The sequence below is a fragment of the Odocoileus virginianus genome, chromosome 5 (genome assembly GCF_023699985.2).
Source record: "Odocoileus virginianus isolate 20LAN1187 ecotype Illinois chromosome 5, Ovbor_1.2, whole genome shotgun sequence".
Classification (NCBI taxonomy): domain Eukaryota; kingdom Metazoa; phylum Chordata; class Mammalia; order Artiodactyla; family Cervidae; genus Odocoileus; species Odocoileus virginianus.
In genome coordinates, this window is record NC_069678.1 from 61,714,645 (window position 1) to 61,741,419 (window position 26,775).

Here is a 26,775-nt window from a genome sequence, read left to right on the forward strand (position 1 = left end):
TCTGTGTGCCATGCTTGGTGGATAATAGGAGGCTAAGAAAAAATTTAAGCATGGGAATAATATAATTGGATTCATATTTTAGAATCACCACTATAGTAGTCCTTTGAATAATAAAATAGTTCAGAAAGATAGGAACTGAGAGACCAGAAAGCTGTTTAAATAGCCTGGATTTGAGAATTGAAAATAACTTGACTCACTTCACAATTCTCCTTAATGCTAGCGAGATTTCCAGGTTTTCACGGACTACAGAGACAAATGTATTCTTTCCAGAGCTGCTCTTTGTTTCAAGGAATAAAAAAACCTTTGGAAGTGGGGCAGGGAATATATTTTTTATCTTTCTCAAACCCTGTATCTGTCACATCCTTCTTGAGGAGGCTGGAAAGATATGTATATATATCAGTCTCCCACTAGTTAGCTCATGTCTTGCTCACCATTGATTATCCCATAGGTAATCAATAAACACTTGTTGAATGACTTTCTAAAGGGCAAAGTCTATCTTCACCATATCTGACCCAAGGCTGGGAATAAGTTTCTCAGAAAATAGTTCTTGATTAGAGTGATCTAATTAATTAACAACTAGAAGTGCTTCCTATTAACTACATTTGTCTAACATTTCTTCAAAGGTACAACCTGGCATATTTTTCACATGAATGCAAAAGAAGCCTGCCTTTTCTACTGGACCAGAAAGCTTTTCAAAATCTGCAGAATGATGCTGATTAGATGGAGTTTTAAATGTAATCTTCCTCATTTATGTGATGTGTGGAGTTTTCTTTTGAGAAGTTTTTGTTTTGGGTTTTTGTTTTTTGGCATCTTCCTAACTGCTCCCACAAGTATTGTCATTGCCTGGGTATTAATAAATTGCATCTTAATTAAATATTTCTCAGGTAGATCATCATAAAGTGGTATGAACCAAGTATTTGTCTTCAGTTCTCCAGTATCAGGATAGTTACTGGCATATGGATCTTTTCCAAGGCTGAAGTGTGAACCTGAAAGCAGGACTTATTTACCTTCATCGTCACAGAACTTTCATCAATAGCAGGTTTGTTGAAGGGCCAAAAGCAAGAAGCCAAATGGGATGGAATAATTCTAAAAAGTGCATTGGGTAAATACGAATACAATAACAAAATTATTACAGATACTTGTTATTAAAAATTCTGTTCTAAGTACCATGTGAGGTCTTTGCATATATTTTATTACATTTTGATTAAGTTTCAATCTTAAAACTCCTCTTTGAGGTAGGTGTTGTAATTGTCAATTTATATGTAAACAAATAGATAATCAGAACTGATGAATAATTTACCCAGGATGACACAGCTAATAGATTGGCAGAGCTGAGATTAGTACCCGATTCCAAAGTTCATCTCACACACCAAGAATTGTCATTTTTCAAGTGTGTATTTAGAGAAATGAAAGAACATTGTTGGAGTGCCTTTAAAGAGCTCTCTTTAATCAGCAGCTATGTAGTATCCCAGAGGATTTAAGATTGATAAAGAATATAATGATGTGAGCATACAGATATGGAAGACAAGAGACATAGAGGTATTTCTTATGTTCTTGAGCTGTGCTTCTTTTTCCTCTGTTTAGCTTTGTATTTAAGTGAGCATGTGACTTTACATGTAATTAAGCTTTACCTTCACCTTGCTAGAAGTTGATACTGTTGCCCTTAAAATTATTATCACACATATTATCTGGGATGAAACATATAAACTTTATTATTTTTTTAAACTTTTTATTTTGTATTGGGGTATAGCCAATTAAGGGATTCCCAGGCAACCCAGTTGGTAAAGAATCCACCTGCTAATGCAGGAGACCAAGAGATGCAGATTAAATCTCTAGGTGGGGGAGATCTCCTGGAAGAGGAAATGGCAACCCACTCCAGTATTCTCGCACGGAAAATCCCATGGACAGAGGAGCCTGGCAGATATAGTCCATGGCGCCACAAAGAGTTGATCACAACTGAGCACACAGGCACACATAGGTGATTAACAATGTTGTGATAGTTTCAGGCGAACAGCAAAGGGATTCAGCCATCCATACACCTGTATCCATTCTCCCCCAAACTCTCCTCCCACTGAGGCTACTACATAACATCGAGCAGAGTTTCCTGTGCTATACAGTAGGCCTTTGTTGGTTATCCATTCTAAATACAGAAGCATCCATTGAAACATACGAACTTTAGATGTTACAATCAGTAACACCAACTTCTCTATCCTGTCCAAATGAATACGTGTTCATATTCAGATATGCAATGGAACCTCATTAGTCTAGATTCGTCTGAGCTCACTTGTGACAGTCTGGACCTTCCTGCAAGCTGTAAATATAATTACATACACTAACTATTCTCCAATCCTTTAAAGTTGCAAATATGCACTTTTTATCCAGGCGCTGACATCTTTCCAGTAGCCCTCTTCAGCATGCTCAACCCAGCCTCTTCACTTAGTTCACTGGGTTCCAGGAAGAATCAGAGTCTCATAAAGAATGCTGCCTCTGATAATTTAATTCCAGGCTGAGCAGGGTAAAATCAGTTTGAACTTCACCAAAACTTGCACTCTATGAAAGTAAAACTCAAAGTATTGGCATAATTAATTATATTAATTGGAGAGAATCTGAAGATGAGAAACCAAATACATTAAAAAGAAGGGAGATAAGAGTTGATTTTTTTTTTTTTTTTTAATTGAGGGCTTCCCTGGTGACTCAGTGGTAATGAACATGCCTGCCAATACAGGTACAATCCCTGATCTGAGAAGATCCCAAATGCCTTGGAGCACCTAAGCCGGTGTACCACAACTATTGAGCCCTGCTCTGGAGCCTGGGAGCTACAGCTACTGAGCCCACCGGCAGCACCTACTGAAGTCCCAGGGCCATAGAGCCCCATGGCTCTGCAATGAGAAGCCAGCACATCACAACTAGCGAGAAGTCCCCGTTTGCCACACCTAGAGGAGAGCTCCCGCAGCAGAGAACCAGCACAGCCAAATAAATAAATAAAATTAGTTTTTAAAATAACTAAATTTAAAAATCTAGATAGCAAATGATTTGCTTGGCTCTGTAAATTAGAAGCCTGCCCAAAAATGGTCCGTGGAGGTGAAAGCCTCAAAAAAGCACCTCCAGGGTTCTGCTTTCACCAAAAACACGGAAGGAATTTCCTAGAAATGGTCAGGATGGAATTATGGAAAAAATCCTTTTCAGACCTTTATATGCTCAATCATTGCCAGACAGGGTGCTAAACATGGGAGATATAATAGGAGCATGGATGGCCCTGCCCTCTTGCTCAGAGAAGTGCATCAGCTGTCCTGTACAGTAAATGTGAAAGGAATCATGAAATAAATATAAAAAGGACACAGTGGGTGGGCAAAGGAGTGGTCATCTCTGTGATTCTAATAAAGTGAATTCATAGCAATCATGTAGGGTTGTTCAGTGAGATAGCAAACTCTCCCATGAAAAGGTGAAGCAGAACCTGAATGAACAGATAAACAGGCGTCAAGGCACAAGAAAAGGGTTTTGAAGAAGCAATCAGTTCACAGCAGTCCTAAGACGTGAATGATCTGGTCAGTGTTCTCCATCTTTAATATCTAGTATACGTATTCCACAAAGCAGAACTGCTGCTCTACGTCGTCGCTAAGTTAACTCCCCCCTCCCCCACTCTCCATCGCCACCCCTCTAACAGACACATCAGGTGAGCAGGGCTCAATTATTCGAATTAAATGTGTGACCTGGAGCAACTCCCCTCACTGCTCAGAGCCTCAGTGTCTTTGCCTGAGAAGTAAGGAACCCTGTCCACTCTAGTCCATTTCTGCTCTGAATTGCGAATAGCGCAAGAAACCAGAAAGGAAACTCCAGAGAAACAAAAGTGAAAGTGCCCAAAGGAAATAAACAAAAGCACAAAATTCCATATCTCACTGAAAAATGTGGCAGAGTTCCAAAATACTTTTTTTCAGCAACCCGTGAACACGAGACTTGGGAGAGAATGAACTATCACGCCCTCTGTGAATGACAAAAGTGTAACGCGAATCCACCTTGCTCCATGCAACCGTCTTCTTAAACAATGCTCCCTGACCCTGAACGACCATTTATTAAGGTTTTCTTTCTAAATAAGTCAACCCACGAGGAAAGGTCGGTCCCCTCCTGACAAACCCCTCGGAACACCACACAAGGGTGTGTTCCGTTTCGGGATGAGAGAGAAAAGAGGGTAAAGAAAAGAGAGGAAGGAAAGATTCGAACTGATAATTAGATTCTGCCTAGTGTTGCCACGCGGTTGTCATGCACAACAGCAGGGAAGCAAACTATTTTAAAACTTGGGAAATACGGTAGCCTTTAAATTTGATCGTTTCTTCCTTCATGTTAGTGAGACTTCTTTGCACCTAACCCAGAAAGGTAAACCCTCCCGGGAGCGAGAGCACGAGCTCTGGGGTGGACCAGCAAGTGGAGGCGGCCAGAATGGACCAAGCTGATAGCTTCGCAGAGCGTTGGCTGCGGGTGTGGGACCGCAACCCGCGACCGCCACGGCTAGACGGGGTCGATCTGGACCAACTGGTGTCAGAGGGCTCCCTAGGTGGGAGGATGCTCCGGGTCCGCCCTGGAAGCCTCCCTTCTCCGAGCAGAAGGAAGGGCGCTCAATCGCGCGCACATGCAAACACACACACAAACACACACATCCTTCCCGTGGAGTTGTGTCTCGTCTCCCTTTTGTTTTTCTCCCTTCCCGGTCAAGAGACCCGGAAGTTTTTTTTTTTTTTTTTTTAAATCCAGTCTCTCTCTCTTTTCCAACCCCCACCCCCCCCTCATCTATCACATGGCAGAGATAGAATAAAAACAGAAAAATGGCGACGGTCACGTTGTGGCGAGCACGTTGTATCCTTGCTGCGTCATTAGATAATCCTCATGCAAATAGCGGGAAGAACAAAGGAAAGGGGGGGTCCAGGACCCCCCCCGGGGGCGCAGGTGGGTGTGGGGGCGGCGTGCCGGGCGCGGGGGCGGCGGGGCGCGCGCCGAGCCGGGCGCCGGCGGGAGACGTGCGGCCGCGCGGGGCTCGGTGCGCCGAGTGTCTACGTCCGTGTGCGCGCCCCTGCGGCGCGGTGGAGCGCTGGCCGGGCCGCTCCTGGCCGGGTCTCGCGGCACCGGAGCCCGCCCGCCCGAGGGCACGGGAAGCCGGGAGGCGAGGAGAGCGGTTCCGGCGAGGCCCGCCGCGACGCGCGCACCCTCACACGCACACGCCGCCGCGGGGCTCGGCCGGCTCGGCGGCCGCGCGGGGGGCGGGCCAGGCGGCGGCGGCGGCTGGGGCTGAGGGCGCGCCGCTGCCCGGCGCCCGCCCTGCAGCCTCCGCGGGGGACTGCACGCAGCTCGCCACCTCGGGGTAGGCGGCGGGGCGGAGGCTCGGGGCGGCCTGGGACCCCGCACGCACTTGGAGGGTGTTGCTGGGCTGGTTTTGTTGTGGTTGGGATGTTTTTGTTGTTGTTTTTTTTTTTTCTTTCCCTGCGGGGCGGGGGGGCGACCTCGCCCATCGGCATTTCCGCGGTTTCCTTCTGGTCCTCGCTGGGGTGTCAGGAGCGGCGCAGGTTGAACGAGGGCGCGGGGAGACCCCCGGTGTCCCGCTCCGGCCCCCTGGCGGGGCAGTGGCGCGGAGGGGCGGGGCGGGTGTGTGTAAATGTTGCGCACTCGCTTTTCCCCCACCCCCGCCTGCTTCCAGGCAGCTGGCGTGGGTCCCTTGCTGTCCGGCGGCGACTGTAAATAGAGCCTGGATGTTGTTTACATGAAGGATCCGGCGGGAGGAGTCTGCGAGGAGGAGGCGGAGGAGGAGGAGGAGGGAGGGAGGAGAGAGGAAGACCGGAGTCCCCGCGGCGGCGGTCCGGGGCGAGGGTGAGCCCCGCGCGGCGCGGGCACCGGTCGCTACCACGAGGCCGGGACGCCGGACCCCGGGGTAGGAGGGAGAATGGGCGTGGGGCCGGGAGATGGGGGGTCTGTCTGAGTGGCATTTTTAGCTTACAACCTGCCACGCAGATTCTCCGGGGCGAGAGGGGAGGGGTGTGCGGGGAGGGCGGGGAAGCCTTGATTTCTTCGCACGTTCGTGCTCGCATCCCTGATCTTTTCCCGCTTCCTCTCGGGGCTCACCTGTTTATTTCCATCAACCGGAGCTTGCAGTTGTTTTTCGTGTGTGGAGGCATGAGAGGCTGTTCCTTTTATTAGAAGCATTATTGGGGAAGGAGGGGTGCGTGGCTGTAATTTACGCCGGTCTCGGTCGCTTTTCAAGAAGGGGGAGGGGAGTTGGCGAAGATCGCGTGCTCCCGGCCGTAGCTGACCCCAGGGCGTCACCTCTGCTTTACCCCCTTCCGAAGACTCTTCTCCCTCACTCAGCTACCCGCAGGCCAGCTGCCACCTTCTTGGAGAAGGACCACACCTGTGCTAATTCCTCGCTTTGGAGGAGAGGTGAGCTGAGAAACCGACCAGCTTTCCCAAAGCTGTTCACCAGCCCTCCCGTCCCAGAATTGGCCAGAAAGTGCTGCTTTCACCTGCCGATTGCGCTGGCCACATCCATTCCCCCCACGCACCCCTGCAAGTTGTCTCCAGATGTATTGGGATTTTTTTCTTGCCTCTGGACCTGCAGCTCACAACCAGCAACTAACTGCAGGGTTTAGACAGAAAGAAGTGATCTCCTTGGTTTTCGTGTGCATTCTTCGTTCTCCAGGGGGTCTTAACGATGGAATCTGCCCCCTCTATTCTCTCGCTAAGAGCTTAGTCCAGAATCTGGCCTGAGTAACCAGTTTCTGGCGCTCTTTCTCTGGGCCCCACCCTGGCCCCTCTTGGTTCTCCGGAGCCAAATACGCCTCCCAAGCAGAAGGCACACCCTGCCCTAAATCTAACCATTCCAAAAGGGAGGAGGAAAGAGTGGAAGAGAAGGGACCCAGGGGTCTTCTTTCTGCCTGAGTATCCCCAACAGCAGCTTCCTCTTCAAGCCGCCTGCATTTATAGTCTGTATTCTTATCAGCTGCTCCCCATTTTTGCCTCTAGTCCTACGATAGATATTTAGGTGGGTAAGGGGGTGTGGAAAAAGAGATGTCACCCCTTTTCCCTGGTGTGAGACATTTTCATTCTCAGTCTTTCCATTTTTGAGATGCTTAACAATTAAAATATGTAAATATGTTTGCACGCTTATTTGAACTTGCGTTCTTGCTGGCTAATGAATAGCTGGGACTCAGAAAGGAGGGGGAGAAAGCGACGAGAGGTGCACATTCTCCCTAAGGTCCCCTTTATGAGCATCCCCCAGAGTTGCTGGAGGAGACCCTTCAATGAAAGCCAGCAGTCTCCCTTCCATGACATCACCACCTAAGCCCTTCCAACTTTAGCTTCAGAACAGGAAGAAGGCTCAAAATAGAACTACCTTAGGAATCCAGCTCCTTTTAGAAGACAACTTTTAAGTCAGCTGCAGGAGAAACACTGAACTTTGACACTCGGAGAGAAAGCTGCAGTGTTTGTAATTGGTTCCTTTGGGGAAGGGTCGGGCAATACTTTCCATGTGTATTCAAAAAGCTTTTCCCAAGATAAGTTGAGTACCTAAGCCGATGAATGATTAATTGAATAGTTTGAGATTCGTTTATTGAATTATTCATGTGTTTCACCATGTCAACAGTAGCAAGTACTTTTTGGAATGAATTAAAGAGGGGCTTCTAGAATGTGGAGAAGGAAATGGCAACCCACTCCAGTATTCTTGCCTGGAAAATCCTTTGGACTGACGAGCCTGGTAGGCTACAGTCCATGAGGTCGCAGAGAGTCGGACACGACTGAGCGACTTCACTTCACTTCTAGAATGTGTTTTAGGGATTTTGCTGGAGAGAGAGGAGGTTGGTGGGGGGTTGGAGGGAACACTTGAAGACAAGGAATCTGAGGATGCAGTGACAGCCGGGGTAAGTATGGAAGTTGAGAGGCTTAACTATAAACAAGGCCTGTAACTTTTACAGGGTGACTAATATCCTGGACAAAGAAATAACGATGGCAGGATTTTCCACCTTTACCTTCAAAGTTAACTTGGTATCTTTGAATCATGATGTTTCCATTTTTATTTTTCCCTGAATTCTCAGAGCTGAAAGAGTTGTTCATTCTTTAGAAAGGGTTTCTTAATAAGTGATCATCACTGAAGTGTTAACAACTTAAAGATTAGGAGGGCAGAAAATACCTGGCGTCATTTGAGTAACGTGTGAGTGCTGTAGAATGACTTGCTGGGTGAAGGGTTCTGATTTTTTAAAAATTCAGATGACAGGATCTCCTGTGCCTGTCTTAGTGCAGTAGCCACTAGTTACGTGTGTCTGTCAAGCGCCTGAAATTTAGCTAGGATGATAAGGAACTGATTTTTAAATTAAAAATTGGTGTTCAGTTTTTGGAAGTTGGGTGTATGTGTCTACTTTTTAAGCTGTGAATTTTATGAAATCTACAGATTATTTCTGATGAAATTTTATTGTTTGAATTGAGATGTGTTAAGTGTAAATATGACCTGAATTTCGAAGACTTAGTACAAAAAAGTAAAGTATCTCATTAATGTTTATATTGATTACATGGTCCAGTGAAAATATTTTGGGTGTATTGTCTTAAGAGAATATGTTGTTAATGTCATTTAACCTGTTTATAATTTAGTTTTTTTTTTTTAAATGTGACTACTGGAGTATCTAAGATTGCAAACATGACTTGCTTTTTGCTTATCTGGGACAGCACTGGTCTGTAATATCACTCTTTTTTTCCTTGGGTTTAATTTCCAAGGAGGTGACTGCAGGAAATACAGTTATTTCATATTTGTCAACCATTTACTTGCCCTGCTATTTTCCATGTGGATTTGGGGACCCCCAAGAGTTACTATTACAGTACAATAGAGTATTATACAGTACAAGTACAGTTTAATAGTGACAGCCCTGCAGATTTCTCTGCAGGAGGAATGCCCCGCTTAGGAAGGTCAGTAAAAATGTACAGGGTATTGGAAGGGCTAGTTAGGGGTATCATGAGAAAATTTAGAGACCCACATATCTGGCCGGAACTGCTTTTGTAAAAGCTTTCTGGGAATACCAAACTATACCAAAGAAGAATGTGTGGTGCTTGGTGCTACCGTTGTGACACCTGGTGACATCTTAGTGATGCCACACACTTTTTAAAATTTTCTCTTTCTCTGCTTTCACTTTCTGCCCCCACATCACAGCTCCACTGGTGGGAAGCCCACAAAGTTGCTGACCCCTTTCCTCAAAAAAAGTATAATGTTGACCCGAATGGAATGTTGATATCTTTGGAGTTTGGCTTTATCTATTGAGGTTCAGTAAAGACACTAGAAGAGACTTGGGTGTTTAGTACTATCCCCTCATTTTACAGATGACAAACTATCAAGTACCTTGCCTGTTGACATATAGACCGAGGAATTCAGTGTATGCTTTTGTTGATAACTTATTTAGAGAATCCCTGAGAAATGAAGGAGTTTGTCTGTGAATCAGTCAAGTATTTGTTGAGCTTGCACTTTGTGGGAAGGACTGTGATTAATTTTGTGAAGGGACATGAAGAGAACAGTCTCTGACTTCAGGAACAAGACTGTAGACTTGAGGAAATCAGATGTAAACAGAACCAAAGTAAATCACAGTTTAAGATCCAGCACGTCATAATGAGGGCAGTACCTCTGTGTTACAAGTAGAAACACATTCCTTTTCCATGTGTTACAAGTAGAAATGTGTTCCTTTTCCAGATGTAGGAATAGAAGCTCTGAGTGGTGGACTCTGCGGAAGAGAGGAGTGTGCTTGTGTTTTTGCACCAGCCCAAGGCTCTAGAAGTGGAGGTCAGTGCATGCCTTTGGTATGCCACCCCCCCCCCCCTGCCCCTTCAGCTGTCAATTATGGGAATTTGAGAAGTAAGACCCAGCATTTCTAAATGGCAGTGCGGAGGAAATCACAGATTAATAGATGACCAGCGTTTTTAGAGATGGTTAGCTAGGGGTGGATCATTTTGAAGTTAGCTGGTATATTTCTAACTGGTTATTCTAAAAGAATATGATAACAAAGATGAAATGAAGTAAAGCTGACTGTGAGCAGACTGTGAAATCCAAAATCTGGGGCAAAAATTAAATCTCAAGCAAAATCCAAAAGTGAATTAAGTTGACAGTTGGACTACAAGTGTGTATGCTGAGTTCATGTGTAAAGGGGAAAGGCCCATAGAATAGAATACTATATTCTATCAAACATTAAGCAGGATGGTCCAGCTGCTTATAGATTCTTAGTCTCCTGGGAGCTTTGGGGGCTAAAATCCCCATCATTTTGTTCCTCTTTCTGTCTCAACATTATTGAATATAGACCTGTGTTAGCTTTTGCTGAGGTTATGGAGCATGACTGTTTGGAGTCCAGTGCTTGGAATGGGTAAAACAATGTCACCCCCTCTGTAATTAGTCCCAGTTAATGCTTCTCTGTGAGAATTGGGGCTGACTTGGCACCAGGCAGTTGTCCTTGGCTTTTCCTTGACGTTTTAGCTGATTTATTTCTCCTAAAGAAAGAAAAAAAATGTGTAACCTCCTCATTCCAGGTTTCCTACTAATCTTGACACCAGGTAAGTTTTTAAACACTCTTAACAGCAAAACTTTGCCATGAAATGCAAATACACGTTCTCTGTACTCCTGACAAAGCAGTAGTTGACATTGGGCATCTTCTGTTGACAATACATTTTTACATCTTGACAGCTTGGTCACATTTGCACATTTTGTAATGTCACCAAGTTGGATGGTAGTTTTCAAGTTGGGGAAGGAAAAAAATCACACTTCAGTAAAGGGTGGATTTAAATTAAACAACCTATTTGAACTATTTTAGTTTTTAAGTATTGTCAAATATTTTGCATGCTAGCAGCTCATTTCATGGTACCATCACTTATTTAATACATAATCAGATACTTAATTGCTCAAAATCATTGTATTTTCCTTTTCATTCTGTTGATATGAGACATGACAAATTTTTTGTGTTCCACAAGGTCTAAAACCACATTTTTAGTATACTAGTTTGTCAGTAGTACTTTCTAGATGATAATGGTGCATGCATCATGAAGAAATTTTTCTCAGTTGTATCATTTTCATCATAGAAGAACTTGAGTTTAAAACCAGGTTGATTTTTTGGGGGAAAGCATTTTACTCTTTCTCCCTCTTACTGTGCAGTGTACTTTTGTACTATAACATGAGCACCTGCTGTCACTTATTTTAAAATTAAAATAATTCTGTTTTTTTAAAAGAAGTATCTACTGACAAATGATTTTGGTAGATTTAGTTTTTTTAAATGCACACGTAGAAGAAATAACTTCCAAGAGAAATAAAACATTTTAAGTGTTTATTAGTATTTATAAAATACAATTTTGAAAACCTGTACTTTTGCTTCCTTGAAACTGCTTTAGAATTATTCTGAGAAAATATTAATTTAATGATTCACAGTATAATGGCAGTTTGCTTTTTATTATTGTTTGGTCACTTGGCTCCCTGCTGTATCCCTGTCCCTTCCACCCAATTTAGGTAAAAAAGAAATGACAGGAAAAATAAGGAAATAAAGGAAATACTCTTTACTTTTTGTACCAGAAATCTTTAGTTGTCTGATTTTTGGTCATGGCTAATAGAGTGAATTTCAGCTTTGCAGTACATTATAGACTTTTAAGTTCATACTTGACTTCATATTTAGACATTCAATTGCCCTACCACTCAGTGTTTGCAAAGAATGGTCCAATAACTAATAAGTATATCAGAGTTATTTATTTGTTCCCATCTTTACCTACCCTCCAGTATCTCAGAGGAATTCTTCTTGTTTTCCAAAGCTGACAGAACCAGAACTGTGGCTGGGAAATGTTAGCTGGTAATCTTTTTATCTTCTTTGATGTATCAGCTATCTAAAATTTTATTCTCAAATAATCACAATATCTTTGTTCACATAACAGATGTTTATAATTTGGGTGAAAATGTGCAACTATTTCCAGTAACCTTAGGTTAAGGGAATCCAGGTTTTTTTTTTTAATCTTCATTGCCCTCTCCTGTTTCAACTCTGTATTGCGTCAGTTGGCTAAGACCTAGTCAATGACTTCTTTAACTTTTAGATATTTCTGCACTTTAGAGAGTTGTTTTAATTTGTATGCAGGTGGATTATTTCATTGGATATTCCTTTTCTGAATATATAGTCAGTTTCATAGTGCATAAAGTTAACAGTTGAGCTGGCTCACTGTACTATTTTCTGACCTCTGCTGATCTAAAGAGTTGATTCATCTCTTTGACTTATTTGAAGTACAGTGCTGATATCTAATTTGCATATAATGGAGTCTTTGAAACTGAGCAAATACCTAATTGAAAACAAAATTATTTTTCAAATATCTGTCAAGTTCCAGTCAAAGTGAAATAACTTGAGAACTTAATGACTGACATAGAAAATAAAAAGGAGTGAATCATGGCTTTAATAAGTTGAGTATTCTGAAGCTTGAATTCCAGTTTCAGAATCTTTTTTACTTTTTATTAAAAGTACATCATCCCTGAAGATGACTTCAGGGTACATCTTAAAGGTAACAGGTAGTTTCAGAGCAAGTGATGTGTATATGTTGATTTTTTCAGAAGGCGTGCCAAAGGTTAACAATCTTTCTTACCATAACTGTAGAATTGACATTAACTATAGTGAAAAACAGCCCATAGGTGTGATATAAATATGTAATCACCATTAGTGTCATCAATTTGAGTACATTCTTAGCACTCAAAGCAAGAACAATAAGTCTTTTTTTTTTTTGGCTAATGTGTATTACTTCTTAAATCATAAAACTCCCACAAGCTCCTGCTTCATGACCTGAGACACTGAGAAAACTAAAAATTTTAACCTGAAAGCAGATGTTTCCAGAATCTTTCTGTTTGCATAAATTGTATAAACTGAACAACCACTTGATGGAGTTGACTGGCTGGGTTAGGGCAGAGCAGTAGGTTTCATCGTTTGACATGATTTGAACTCAGGTTCAGTGTAACCAGTGGTGTGATCAGGTAAATCACCTAACCTCTCTTCAGTTTTCGGGGTTTATTTTTTTTCCCCTTTTTTTGGCTTTCCTACACAGCATGTGAGGTCTTAAGTTTCCTGACTGAGGATCGAACCTGTGCGCCCTGCAGTGAAAGCACTGATTCTTAACTACTTGACTGCTAGGGAAGTCCCTGACCTCTCTTAGGTTTTTATTCTCTTTCTGTAAAATAGTCTGATGTCTAACCTATTCCAGAATCTTTTTGTGATGAATTAATGAGTGATTCATTGACAATTCCATAGGGTTCTTGTGAAAGCCAAAGCAGAATGCACATAGAAAATTATTGCATGTTAGGCAGATGTGAAGTATTATTGCTATGTTTGATAATGAGCACTTTTGAGGGTAGGGACTGTTTATTATTTACCTTCAATTCCTGGACATCCAGAAGATGTCTTGGAACACAGTAGACCTTCAGTAAATATTTACTGCATGAATGATTGAGGTCAGGAAGATGGAATCAGTGAATCCCTGCTCAGTAGAGGCAACATTGTCCAATAGAGCCAGAAAGCTTGTTTGATGTATTCGTGTTGGTTCATCATTAATATGTATAAAGCATATGTTCGTCATTCGTCTTACTATAATTCAGCCAGCCCTTTTACTGTTTCAGCCTCACCAGTTACTGGGCTGTGACCCTGTTTTTTCTTCTGCTTCGCCACCTTCCAGAAGGGGATCTTTCAGTGCTTCAGTCCCTGGGGAGCCGTCTGAGGGAGTCCTGCCGGAAAGGATGCCGGCGGCACGGTGACTGACAGGCTGCCCTGGCTCAGTTATCACAGTGCTGATGCTGTCCGTTCTAAAGGTACAGTACTGTGATAACTGAAGGATGGCAGCCATCTTGCCTCCCGTCAGAAGAGCCGCGTCGCGCCCGGAAGGAAGACCGAAGACGAGAGGTGGCGAGTCAAACAGTGGCAGGACCCAGAAACCCGCCTGCCCTGTTCCCGCACGGTTCCTTCCCTAGAGCCCAGGGACTGTAACTCCGTCTGTCTTGGCCTTGTTTTGTGAGACGAGGCCAAGGAGGAGTTGGGTAGTAGTCTGTCGTGTTGTACTGATTGGACATAGTATTAAGATCTGTGGAACGTTTGAGAGACTGATGCTAGGTAAGTGCTGAGTGTGGATTTAGTATCTCTAGAGTGCTATTCGGAGACATTTGTGCCACTTTTATAAACATGAAAAGTTACTTAATTAAAATAGCTTGATGCTGTCCGTATTGGATGTTCAAAATGAAATTCAGCTTAAGCAGGGAGAAACAAGTCCTACATGTTGAACGGTATTCACATTATAGCATGAATAAAATTCCATCTTTGTCTTTAATGAATTTTTAAGATCTAGTCTAATTCAAAAAATACTTATTGAATGCCCATGTTGCTGCTCTCACCTTTGCGAGGGCATGTGTGCTTAGTCACGCCTGACTTTCTGCGACCCTTTGGACTGTAGCCCGCCAGGCTCCTCTGACCATGGAATTTTCCAGGCAAAAGTACTGGAGTTGCCATTTCCTACTCCAGAGGAATCTTCCTGACCCAGGGATCAAACTCCTGTCTCCTGCCAAACTCTTGTATTGGCAGGCGGATTCTTTACCACGGAGCCACCTGGGAAGCCCCTGCTGTCATCTTTCCATGAAAATAAAATGTAAATAATTTTACTTAGATCAAATAATTAAGGAGTACTCTGCAATGTCATCTAGAATATGTGAGTTTCAGAGCTGTGAAGGTCTAAATAGCCCAGCATCAGGTGTGCACAAAAGACTAGGAAATTTAACGGAGCACACATCTTCAGCCTGGATCCTTGCGTACTTCTGGGGTTAGAGGTGGGGTTATTGGAGAACCCAGATTTTCCTGCATCCCTCCTCCCTGAAGACTCCCAAGGAGGCTGTACATGTGGAACAGCGGCAGACAAGGATCAGAGTACATGACCTGATTATGTGTTACATCATAGTCTGTTGCAAGGCTCAGGTAATTTCATGCAGTTTAGCCTCAGTGTGCTAAACAGAAACCTCTTAATATCTTCCTAGGCGCACATCTGTACCTGTTAACCTTCCCTTTCCATGGATAACTGACTAGTATAGAAACCAAAGCAGTGGGCAAAGAGAATAGAGTCTGCTGAGGTTAAGACCTGCCACTGCAGGTTGAGAAGAGCCAGGGAAGGAAAAACTATATATGTGACCCTTTAATGTCCAGAAACTACCCAGTATGCAACATAACCAAGTTGATGTCTTAAGCCTGTTTTATTATCAAGTCCTTCAGTGGGACAGAGTCCAGAAGAAAGGTGACTGGGAGTGAGTAGAGAGGTTAAGTTTTGCCTCCTGGCCAAAGAGCTTCCATTTCCTGCCCATCCTATCGTCAGACATTCTTGGTCACCGTGCTCCTTTTGCTGGTCCACACAGTCCTCTGACCCTCCTCTTCCCCACCCAAAGGGGCTGTTCTTGGAGGAACCCCTTGAGCCACACCTGCTTCACCCTGAATTGCTTTCCATGTAGCATTGACCACCATATGACCCACGACCTCCACATGTCTGCATACACTCAGGGTGTCTTCAAACTGCACACTGACTGGTTTTGATTAGTTACTGGGAGGGACAGTTCTGCCTGATGGTGTGTTATAATACTACCAGTTCTGAAATTCCTTGGAGTGTCCTGCTCCCTTAAACAGAAGGAATTTCTGACAGAAACCCTGGAAGAACTTCTAAGAAAGGAAAGTTCTGGGATTGGTGAATTCTCAAGTAACAAAGCACTCCTAATTTTTAGTGTTATAGCAGGTGGAAAAAAATGCTTCAGGGAGTGATGTGTTGTGCAATCATTGGCCTTAGTGGGGATTTCACCACCTTCCTTGATCTTCCTGTTTTCCCATTACTGGTTTTAGAAAAATTCAGATTTTATACTTAGCGGACCTTGACCCCAGGCTCCACACCCGTGGGCTGCTACAGAGCTGAGTGTTGGGTGTAGTTTGGAATCACTCCTGCATTTCTACACACTGAACCTTACTGGGTCCTATTTCCTGTCAACAGGAAAGCCTGAGCTTAGCCTGAGATGTGAACTACAGAGGGCCTACCCGAGAAGTCCTTGCCATCTTGGGGCGGTTCATAGATGTAGGGTGTTCCCAACAGGTGAGGTGAAAAGTGATGCAGGAGAAATCTGATGGTGTTTTCCTGCTGCTTTATTTAAAACACATACAAACTATTTGGTTGGTGTTTTCATTGAATTCTTCAGTTTAGGGGTGTAAGAATGGGAGCACTGGAATTACACATAGAAATACCAAATGATGCAGTTTGTGTTTCCAGTTATGCACCCGAGTGAATGGAATCATATGTTTTTGCACCTATGTTCACAGCAGCATCATTCACAATAGCCAAAAGGTAGAAGCAACCCAAGTGTTTGTTGACAAACATATGGATAAGTAAAATGTATATATGTAGAACAGAATATTACTCAGTGATATTAAGGAAGGAGGTTCTGGCACTTAAAACATGGGTGAACCTTGATAGTAGCTACATGAAATGAGCCAGACCCAAAAGGACAAATAGGGTATGACTCTTCTTTTTTTTTTTTTTTTTTTGGTATGACTCTTCTTATGTGAGATTCCAAGAGCAGTCAGATTCATAAAGCCAGAGAAATGATGGTTGCCAAGGGCTGGAGGAAGGGGCAAATGGAAAATTTATGTTTAACGGAGTTACTGGGGAAAATGAAGAAATTCTGAGATGAATGGTGGTGGTTGCACAATGTGAATGCACTTAATACTACAGAACTGTACACTTAAAAATGGCTAAAATGGTAAATTTTTTGTCTGTTTTACCACCACCACCACAAAAAAAAAAAATACCACTGTTGCAGCCAATGACAGGACTGAGTTGATTGCTTTCTTCTTTACAGTCTTCAGTGTGAAGATAATTGCTGTTTCAAATAAGCAATTAAAATGTAATTCCCATGTCTATGCATTTAAAGTTCTCTAATCTGTAGACTGTTAGACATATTTCCAGAGTTTCTGACATCGCATAGCTTTAAAGTTTTGTAAAATATAAAGAAAAGGAAGTGTAATAACAGTGCTAAAAGCAGAGTGAGAAAAAGGCCTCAGCAAGCAGGCAGATGAGGGTGCATCCCTTGCTGGCTTTATGTCTTTTCTGGTGGAATTGGGCAACTCACCAGACCTTTTCTTTTTTTTACTTCTAAAATATATTTATTGAAAAAAATTCATATGCCATAAAATCCACCATTTTAAAGTGTACAGTGAAGTGGTTTTTAGTATATTCATAAATTCATACACCCATTGTCTCTGTCTACTTCCAGATCACTTTTAAAAAATTATAGGAGGATAATTATTTTATAATATTGTGATGCTTTTTGCCATACATCAACATGAATTGGTCATAGGTATACATGTGTCACCTCCCCGCTATCCTTAACCCCTTCCAGTTCCCTCCCCACTCCGTCCCTCTGGGTTGTCCCAGACCACCAGCTTTGGGTACCCTGCTTCATGCATTGAACTTGGACTAGTCATGTATTTTACATATGTTAATGTACATGTTTCAATGCTATTCTCTCATCCCACCCTTGCCTTCTCCCACTAAGTCCAAAAGTCTGTTCTCTACATCTGTCTCTCCTTTATTGCCCTGCATGTAGGATCATCAGTACCATCTTTCTAAATTCCGTATATATACATTAATAGTATTTCTCTTTCTCTTTCTGACCTACTTCACTCTGTATAATAGGCTTCATGTTCATCTACCGCATTAGAACTGACTCATGTGTTCCTTTTTGTAACTTGAGTAATGTTGCATTATGTGTATGTACCACAACCTATCCACTCATCTGCCAGCGGACATCCAGGTTGCTTCCATGTCCCAGCTATTGTAAGTAGTGCTGCAGTGAACACTGGGGTACATGTGTCTCTCTAAAGTCTGGTTTCCTCCAGAATTGAAAGAGACACGTGTACCCCAATGTTCATCGCAGCACTGTTTACAATAGCCAGGACATGGAAGCAACCTAGATGTCCATCGGCAGACGAATGGATAAAAAAGCTGTGGCACATATACACAATGGAATATTACTCAGCCATTAAAAAGAATGCATTTGAATCAGTTCTAATGAGGTGGATGAAACTGGGGCCTATTATGCAGAGTGAAGTAAACCAGAAAGAAAAGCACCAATACAGTATACTAACACATATATATGGAATTTAGAAAGATGGTAACGATAACCCTGTATGCGAGACAGCAAAAGAGACACAGATGTATTGAACAGTCTTTTGGACTCTGTGGGAGAGGGAGAGGCTGGGATGATATGGGAGAATGGCATTGAAACATGTAAATTATCATATGTGAAACGAATCACCAGTCCAGGTTTGATGCATGAGACAGGGTGCTCAGGGCTGGTGCTCTGGGATGACCCTGAGGGATGGGATGGGGAGAGAGGTGGGAGGGGGGTTCAGGATGGGGAATACATGTACACCCATGGCGGATTCAAGTCAGTGGATGGCAAAACCAATACAATGTTGTAAAATAAATAATTTTAAAAAAACAAACCTCTGGTTTCCTCAGGGTATACACCCAGCAGTGGCACTCACTGGACCTTTCCACACTCCAGTTTGCCTCAGTTGTCTGCTGCTTTGGAGTCATGGTAAAGATGAAATTTTATGTGTGTGTTTATAGTTTGTATTGTATGCATTTTGTGTGTGTGTGTGTGTATATGATTACTTTTGATGACCAAAGCAACATTTAGGCATTATTATTTCTTATTCTCAAAATGTAGAAGTAGTGTCTGAAAAGAATATAGTTAATATTTTAAAATAGAGTTTTAATAAACATCCTAACTGGACTTGTCACTCAGCCCTTCCTACCCTGATTAAAAGGAGCATTCTATAGCTTGCTTTCCATCATGAAAGATTTTTCCTATTTGTAGTTATGTCTTTAAATTTGAAAATAAGAGAAGTAAAATCAAGAGACTAAAAGTAGACAGTAAAACCCTTCTCGAAGTGACTGCATGTGTTTTTAGCCCTCAGTAAAAGGCATCATTTGTGGACTGTATCCACATCCTCACAAAGCTCTCACTTGGATTCATGCTCTGGAAATCCGATTTTGATGGTAAGACTGGCCTCCACCAGATCCCATGTAGATCCCAGCCCGTGATTATATCATCCAAAGTTAAAACAGAAAGTTAACTCTTAGCTCTGCCATGCCAAATTCAGATATTTTGCTGTGCCTCATAGAATACATTCTGAGCTTCTCTGAATAACCAACCAACTATAAAGGTGCCACACATTTGTCTGTACTATTATTAAACTGACTTCTTCCAAATTGTTTATTGAGGCAGCAAGATTCTTGTGTTATACTTCATGCAGAGTTTTTTCCCCCTAAAAATTGCTTCCTTATAACACTGCATTCATATTTACAGTTAATCCTCACCAAAGGGTTGATTTTCACCATTACCTGTTAAGAGTCTTTTACTACACAGGTTTTTCATTCAGCATGAACAAGAGTAATAGAGACATCAAAAACCTTTGTTTTCTTCTTCCATATTCAAAACGTGTGAAGATTTCTGTTGGGAGGAAACGCCAAGTACGAGAGTGTGTGCCTGGAACATTCTCCACTGGAGTTCCTTATACTTAAATTGGTTGAAGGGGGTTTGTATTGTAATGAATGCCCTAATGTAATATATGTTGAAACAATTCACATAATTGAAATGGAGTAAAGTAAGCTGATGACACCTTATTTTATGCATTTGGACTATTACTGTATTTTTATTTTTCATGAGGTTATGAGGAGATGGATAGTGATGCTGAAAAGTGGGAAGCTATAGAGGACAGTTCCAATGTGGTGAGAAATTCATCTTCATTTTCTGCCAGTCTGTTTGTAAATGAAATTCCAGACATATTACTTAGATTCCCATTGCTTGCTTTTTTCCCCCACTTTGAGTATCTTTGGACCAGGAATATCTTAGGGTCAGTGGGGGTACCGCCTGGAACACTTTGCTGAGAAGACTTTAGAGGCCACAGCTGGGTTCCACAGAAAAGAAAGTGAAAGTCACTCAGTCGTGTCCGACTCTGCAACGCCATGGACTGTATAGTCCGTGGAATTCTCCAGATCAGAATACTGGAGTGGGTAGCCTTTCACTTCTTCAGGGGATCTTCCCAACCCAGGGATCAAACCCATCTCCCACATTACAGGCAGATTCTTTTACCAGTTGAGCCACAAGGGAAGCCCAGGAATACTGGAGTGGGTAGCCTATCCCTTCTCCAGTGGATCTTCCTGACCCAGGAATTGAACCAAGGTCTCCTGCATTGCAGGCAGATTCTTCACCAACTGGGCTATCAGGGAAGCCCCCAGCCCCAGAGTTCCACAGAAAGGGATGCCATAACCACCTGTGGTCTGCCCTCAGGGTCTGTCAGCGGCATCAGACTGAGATGCAGGGGTACATTGCTGACACCTTTCTAGCTACTGCAGTGTTTTTAGTACAGAGGTTTAGAGCCTCTGGGAAGGCAGACATTCTCAAAGTTAGACTGATAGACTAGATTTCTGGGAAGTTGTGTCATTGGGAATATAAACAACCCTTTATATGGGGAGGGCATCATGGGCATCTAATTAAAATGTCTACTACATAATGTATAGAATTATGTCTAGACATAAATCTTCCCCATTTTTTATCATTCACTGGTTCCTGTAAAACTAATACTATAAAATTTGCCACATTTTAGTAAATGCATTTTAAGCAGTCTTGCATGGCTTATATATCTAGAACTTTGTGTAAGTAATTAGTTCTAATAGGCTAGAAGAGGACTTTCTTTTTTTAAAGTTGTCAGGATTATTTGCTTGAGATGAGTTAGTATGTGTTGAATGTACATATACCAAAGCTCCAGTTTCATCCAAATTCAAATCTTCAAAGTAAAAGAGTTCTCCACGTTTCATATTTGAAGAACCTGAGGAAGCTCACAGAAGATCTTCAGCACACAAAGCTAGTAAGTGGTAGGGTAGGGGTATGAATCTAGAACAAAAAAACTGAGAAACTGAGGTAATAGATATTAATCCTACCTGCTTTGCTTGAGTGTAGATTAGTAAATGAGCCTTTGAAAAGGAAGCCAGCATATGTCACAGTGCCTTCCCCATCCACTATGTCTGCCTCTGTTACCTTCTTGGCTGGGTACCTATAATTGCCTCTTTAAAATGAAAATTTGATCATGACATGATGTTTTAAATTCCTTCAGAGGCTTCCCTGATGCTGTTGAAATCAAGACTGTTGGCCTTAGCATTGTTCTGTTACTGAAGATTCCTATTGGAAGGGAATGCCAAGTATGAGAGTGTGCCTGGAACATTCTCAGCTTGAATTCCTTATATATAAATTGGTTTCCACCCACCTCTCTGGTCCCATGTCTTGTACCCAGTTGACTGGCTCTTCCTTTGTCCAGAGAATCAAGCTTCTTTTCACCTCTGGTACGTTTCCTTCTGCCTGAAGCACCCTTACCATTCACTTCACCTAGTTATCTTTGTCCTTCAGTTCAGTCGCTCAGTCGTGTCCGACTCTTTGGGACCCCATGAATTGCAGCACGCCAGGCCTCCCTGTCCATCACAAACTCACGGAGTTTACTCAAACTCATGTCCATCGAGTCAGTGATGCCATCCAGCCATCTCATCCTCTGCTGTCCCCTTCTCCTCCTGCCCCCAATCCCTCCAAGCATCAGGGTCTTTTCCAGTGAGTCAACTCTTCGCATGAGGTGGCCAAAGTATTGGAGTTTCAGCTTCAGCATCAGTCCTTCCAGTGAACACCCAGGACTGATCTCCTTCAGGATGGACTGGTTGGTTCTCCTTGCAGTCCAAGGGACCCTCAAGAGTCTTCTCCAACACCACAGTTCAAAAGCATCAATTTTTTGGCGCTCAGCTTTCTTCACAGTCCAACTCTCACATGCATACGTGACCACTGGAAAAACCATAGCCTTGACCAGACGGACCTTTGTTGGCAAAGTAATGTCTCTGCTTTTTAATATGCTGTCTAGGTTGGTCATAACTTTCCTTCCAAGGAGTAAGAGTCTTTTAATTTCATGGCTGCAAATACCATCTGCGGTGATTTTGGAGCCCAGAAAAATAAAGTCTGACACTGTTTCCACTGTTTCCCCATCTATCTCCCATGAGGTGATGGGTCTCTGTTAATTGCTCAGAGAACCCTTTCCGGACAGTCCCGTCTGTGTCCAGTGCCATGGCACTGTGTTTCTTTCAGTGTACTTGTTACAGCTGAACTACATAAATGCACGTGTCGGGTATGTGTGTATGTGTGTTACATGGCATTAGATTGTGAGTTCCTTGAGGGCAGGGACCATAGCTGTATCTATTGCTGTGTTCACAGTGCCTGGCCCAGAACCTGCCATGTGACTCAGTAGAAACCTAACATGGTATGATTTGCCAAGTGGAGTCCTTCCTGTTTTCTAAGAGTGAGAAGAGTCCACAGCTAAACAGGTGTATAAAATCTCCACTTTTCTGTGAACAGAGAACTGCAGCTCTGTGACACGCATTTTTCTGTAAGACTTTTTTCAAAAGTTGCCATTCAACAGAAGCAACTTTCAAATGGTCCTGATCGCTCACACCCATCCCTGTAAAAAGAGGACCGAGAGCGGGAGAGAACATCATTCAGAGAGCAGAGTTGCCCTTGGAGCTCATCTTTTGTCTGAATGTTGGTGAGCCACGGGCTGTGCCAGAAAGAGCTCCCCACACCCAGACTCTGCAAAGCTAAGAGGAGTGGGGAGAGGAAGAGGAAAGGAGAGATGCAAACTGGGTGGGACAGGGATGTGAATTTCTTGGACTCCATGGTCAATGCACATGAATCTGTTGTGCCTTGGAAGACTTCTCTGGTGATCCAGTGGTTAAGAATCTGCCTTTCAATTCAAGGGATATGGGTTTCAGTCCCTTGTCAGGGAACTAGGATCCCACATCTGTGGGGCAACTGACCCTGAGCACCATAACTGGAGAAGCCTGCATGGTGCAACTAGAGAAGGCCCTCACATTGCAATGAAAATCCAGTGTGACCAAAAGAAAGGCAGCTTGGGACTTAAGTCTTCTGGCTAGTGCCCTGCAGGAGAGCCGCCCCCACATCCTATGAGTGGATCCCAGGAGTGATCCCAAAGGATAAGCCTCTGGCCACCAAGGTGGGGTGGTCCATTTGGGAACCCTTTTTGAAACTTCTGAGCCCCATTTGATGCAGAGCTTATTGGAAAGATGTCATTTGAGCAGAACCTGCTCTCAGGTTCACTGTCAGTAGTCATGAAAGGAACCAACCAAGAAAGGAAGCTCAAGAAGAGGTGAGGCAGGGGCCTGGGAAGGTAAGGGGAGAAGGGAGAGACCACCTGACTCCTCACACCTCCACCCCACACACTGGAGCTTTAGGCCTCCCCTTAGCTGGAGAAAATTCAGAGCTTTGTACTGAATTTGGAATTCAAATCGTCATCAAAATGAAATGCTTGGTGGCTCAACTTGGTAAGAGGTTAATTTGAGGCCCTTACTACTCACGAGGAAGGGGGAGGTTTTCAGAGCCCAAAGGTGGAAGATACTGGACATTAAAGTTTCATGTTTTATTCACTGATTTGAAAGTCAAACAGTTAAAATTATTCATCAAAAGGATGAAAGGGCTATAAAGTACCCCTTTAGATCAAAGTTTGCATGTTGATATTTCTTTCCCTAGTAAACCCCCTCACTGCCACTTCTACCGTGTTGAAGGAGTTGGAAATATTAGTTCAGGCCTAACACTTCCAACAGCCTGTTGGCTCCCACTACTGTCTCCTCTCTCTTCTCCAAAAAGCAGAATCCAATAAGGACATTTCCTGGTAACCCACCTCCTAGCACATTTGCCTGAAGGCACCGCGCATGAGAGTAGATGGAAGTTAACTCTGTTACCAGTGTGTTAACTATTACCCAGTGGTATGAGTCCACATCTTGGACCATTCTTCTTTGTGCCTGATAGATTGACTAAGAATATCTCAGTGCAGAACCAGCTGGCTTAAAAAGCAAAAATAAAAACTTGCAGATGCACCTGCCTTTAGTCATACCCATCCTACCCGGAGGCCAAGTCATAGACTGACAGGGACCTACTTCCTAGTTGTTAGACCCATCAGTGTACTGTCGAGGATAGGCACCCAGGAGCTCATTTGCTCCACCATTTTTCACACCGTGGGTTTGAAATCAATGAAATGTGTGTTGACCAGCATTTAAAAAATAAAACAAGGGACTTCCCTAGTTGTTCAGTGGTTAATACTTGGCCTTTCGGTGCAGTGGATACAAGTTTGATCCTTGATCAGAGAGCTAAGGTTCCACATGACTCGAGAGGCCAAAAAGCACATAACAAGCAATGTTGTAACAAATTCAAGACTTTTAAAATAATCTTTAAAAATTCTTTAAAAGAAATTTTAAATCAATAAATATAAAACAAAATAGAAAATAACAGTGCATAGCTTGTGGTAAAGTAATATTACTTCATGAAACCTTGCAGCTGCCTGCTTCAGTTTATGTTTGTGAGTGTGGGGGGGTGTTCCGTCACTAAGTCATATCTGACTCTCTTCGACCCCATGGGCAGTAGCCCACCAGGCTCCTCTATCTATGGAGTTTTCAGGCAAGGATATTGGAGTGAGTTGCTGTTTCCTTCTCTGTGGAATCTTCTCAGACCAGGGATCGAGCCTGAGTCTCCTGCATTGGCAGGCAGATTCTTTACCACTGAGCCACCTAGGAAGCCTTTATGAGTGTGTACTGGGACCCCAATTTTTTTTTCTATCTAGGTTTCAGTTCAGTTCATAAATTATTGGTCAAGATGTTAGATTCTAGATCATCTCACTATGTATTGCAAATTTTGGAAACTAAAGCCCAGAATGGTTTAAGACACGTGTCCAGAGTCAGTAGGAAAAGACGAGGAACTCAGATGTGTAGCTCAGTCTCTTGGTTAATGTTTCCCCATCTTCTCACTAGTCTAGAGAGGATAGCAAAAGTAATAGTTAATAGTCAGTGAGCAATTACTGTGTGCCAACCACTGTGCTAAATACACCATCTTATTTCATAGGGAAAAGGGGTTGGTTGGTATTGTGTTTTGTTTCAAATAAATGTTCATGGTTGAACAGTGACTAGATCAGATACAGAAATTGTGAGTTAGCATTTAAAATTTTTATAGCAATTTGACAGTAACTTTAGGTCTGATGACTCTAGTAATAAAAGCATTGGCTTGCATTTTATGTCTTAATAAACAATTTTCTAGCAATTCATTTTCATTGTATTTTATGAAAGTATTGGTCCATGATGGATTAGAAATAAGGTCAAATGTGGTTCTGCACCATGGATAGTTTGAGAAGCACTGACTTAGACCCAGCAAAGCCAACCTTTGTCCCTTGAGGCATCTGTAGTCCTTTTGAAGTGCCGGGTGGTCATAGTTAGCTCTGGAAGGGGCAGATTGCTGGACACAAGCCCCCTGACAGCAGAGAGGGAGGTTACTGTGCTATCTACAGTTAACGAGGGACTCCGATTCTCGAAACAGCTGCCCTTGTCTTGGGGTGACTAGCAGAAAAGGCCCTGATATCAATAAATACCCCAAAGCTTTCATTTATTTCAGAACTTGAGGAAGTGGGACTGATGGGGACGCTTTCCCCCTCTGGGAAAGCAGAGAGAGCTCGTTCCTTGTAAAAATTGCCCCATGAGAAAAAGTTCAGCACAGAACAAATTAAATTCTTATTTCCCAAGACTCTCCATCAGAGTGGTAACAGCAGAAGGACGGTGGTGCAGAGGTCTCTGGGAAAACAGGGCTGATTAAAGGGAGCTTGTGGATCTCCTCGACTTGCAGGCTCTGTGGAGGGAGCACACTTCATAAATCTTGCTGGACTGCTTTTTGGCTATATCCTCAGATTTGTACGAAGAACTGTTTTGAGTGAACCAGTGTGTCTTTGTTTGCATCTTCTGGAATCCTGAAGGCTGCAGCCAAGCAGTTAGCGAGGCTGAGCCCTGTACTGAGCGTTTCATCAGTTGAACGCTTCCTTATGTTTTCCTGGTTTATTCTCGTAACAAGTGACCTTCGTCCAACTCCTCGCAACACATGATTGTGGAATGTTCCCTCTTGAGGAACATGCTTTATTTTTTTCATTGGGAACACATTGTAAATCTCTGAAAATTCAAATGAGTTTGGACAGTGGTAATAATGTAAGCTAACTGTACCTGCTGTGTGCCCAGTATTTTACATATGTATTATGTTTTACATATGTATTCAGTTAGTGTTTACATGCTAACTGTTCCAACAGCCCTGGTCAAATGGAGTAGGGGGTGGGTAGGGGAACTAAGGCTTAGAAAAATGTGGTCACTTACCTGAGCTGACTTGTTCAAGACTCAGCTTCTGCATCCTTATATTTCCTGCAGATTCCTATCAGCATCCTTGTACAAGTGAGGCAGTGCTAGAACCCCAAAGTCATAATATTTTCATTGATTCCTTTCTTCTACCTGTAAACACTATTGGGACCTTTTGGTTTTGATTTTGAATACACATTACCTATTCAGTAGCTCAGGAGTGGAATGATGCGTGTGTAATAAGTCCAGAGAATTCAGAAGCCATGGTATAATAAGCTAACATTGATTAAAGACTTTCTACATCACCAGTCCATGCAGTAATTTTTACCCTCATTCTCTTACTTAATCCTTTAACAGAAACCACCTCCTTCTCCCTATCCCTGTCTGCTTTCTTTTCTGTTCTTTAAACTTTAAAATAAAAAAAAAAGTTTTTTAAAATTTCTATTTTAGATTGGTGCATAGTTGATTAACAGTTTTTTA

The 26,775-nt window shown here is 42.8% G+C and overlaps 1 protein-coding gene across 2 annotated transcripts in view; it reads left to right on the plus strand.

Moving 5' to 3' along the window:
* Nucleotides 1-5,327: 5,327 nt before the first annotated feature.
* JAK1 (Janus kinase 1) overlaps nucleotides 5,328-26,775 on the plus strand; it is a 243,824-nt gene continuing 222,376 nt past the window's right edge. Inside the window, exon 1 of one of the 2 annotated variants that reach the window (XM_070468032.1) lies at nucleotides 5,328-5,350. The gene's annotated coding sequence lies outside the window, so the exon portion shown is untranslated. Of the gene's footprint in view, nucleotides 5,351-5,830; nucleotides 5,915-26,775 lie in introns of those variants that run through there. The other variant, XM_070468029.1, reaches the window with a different exon arrangement.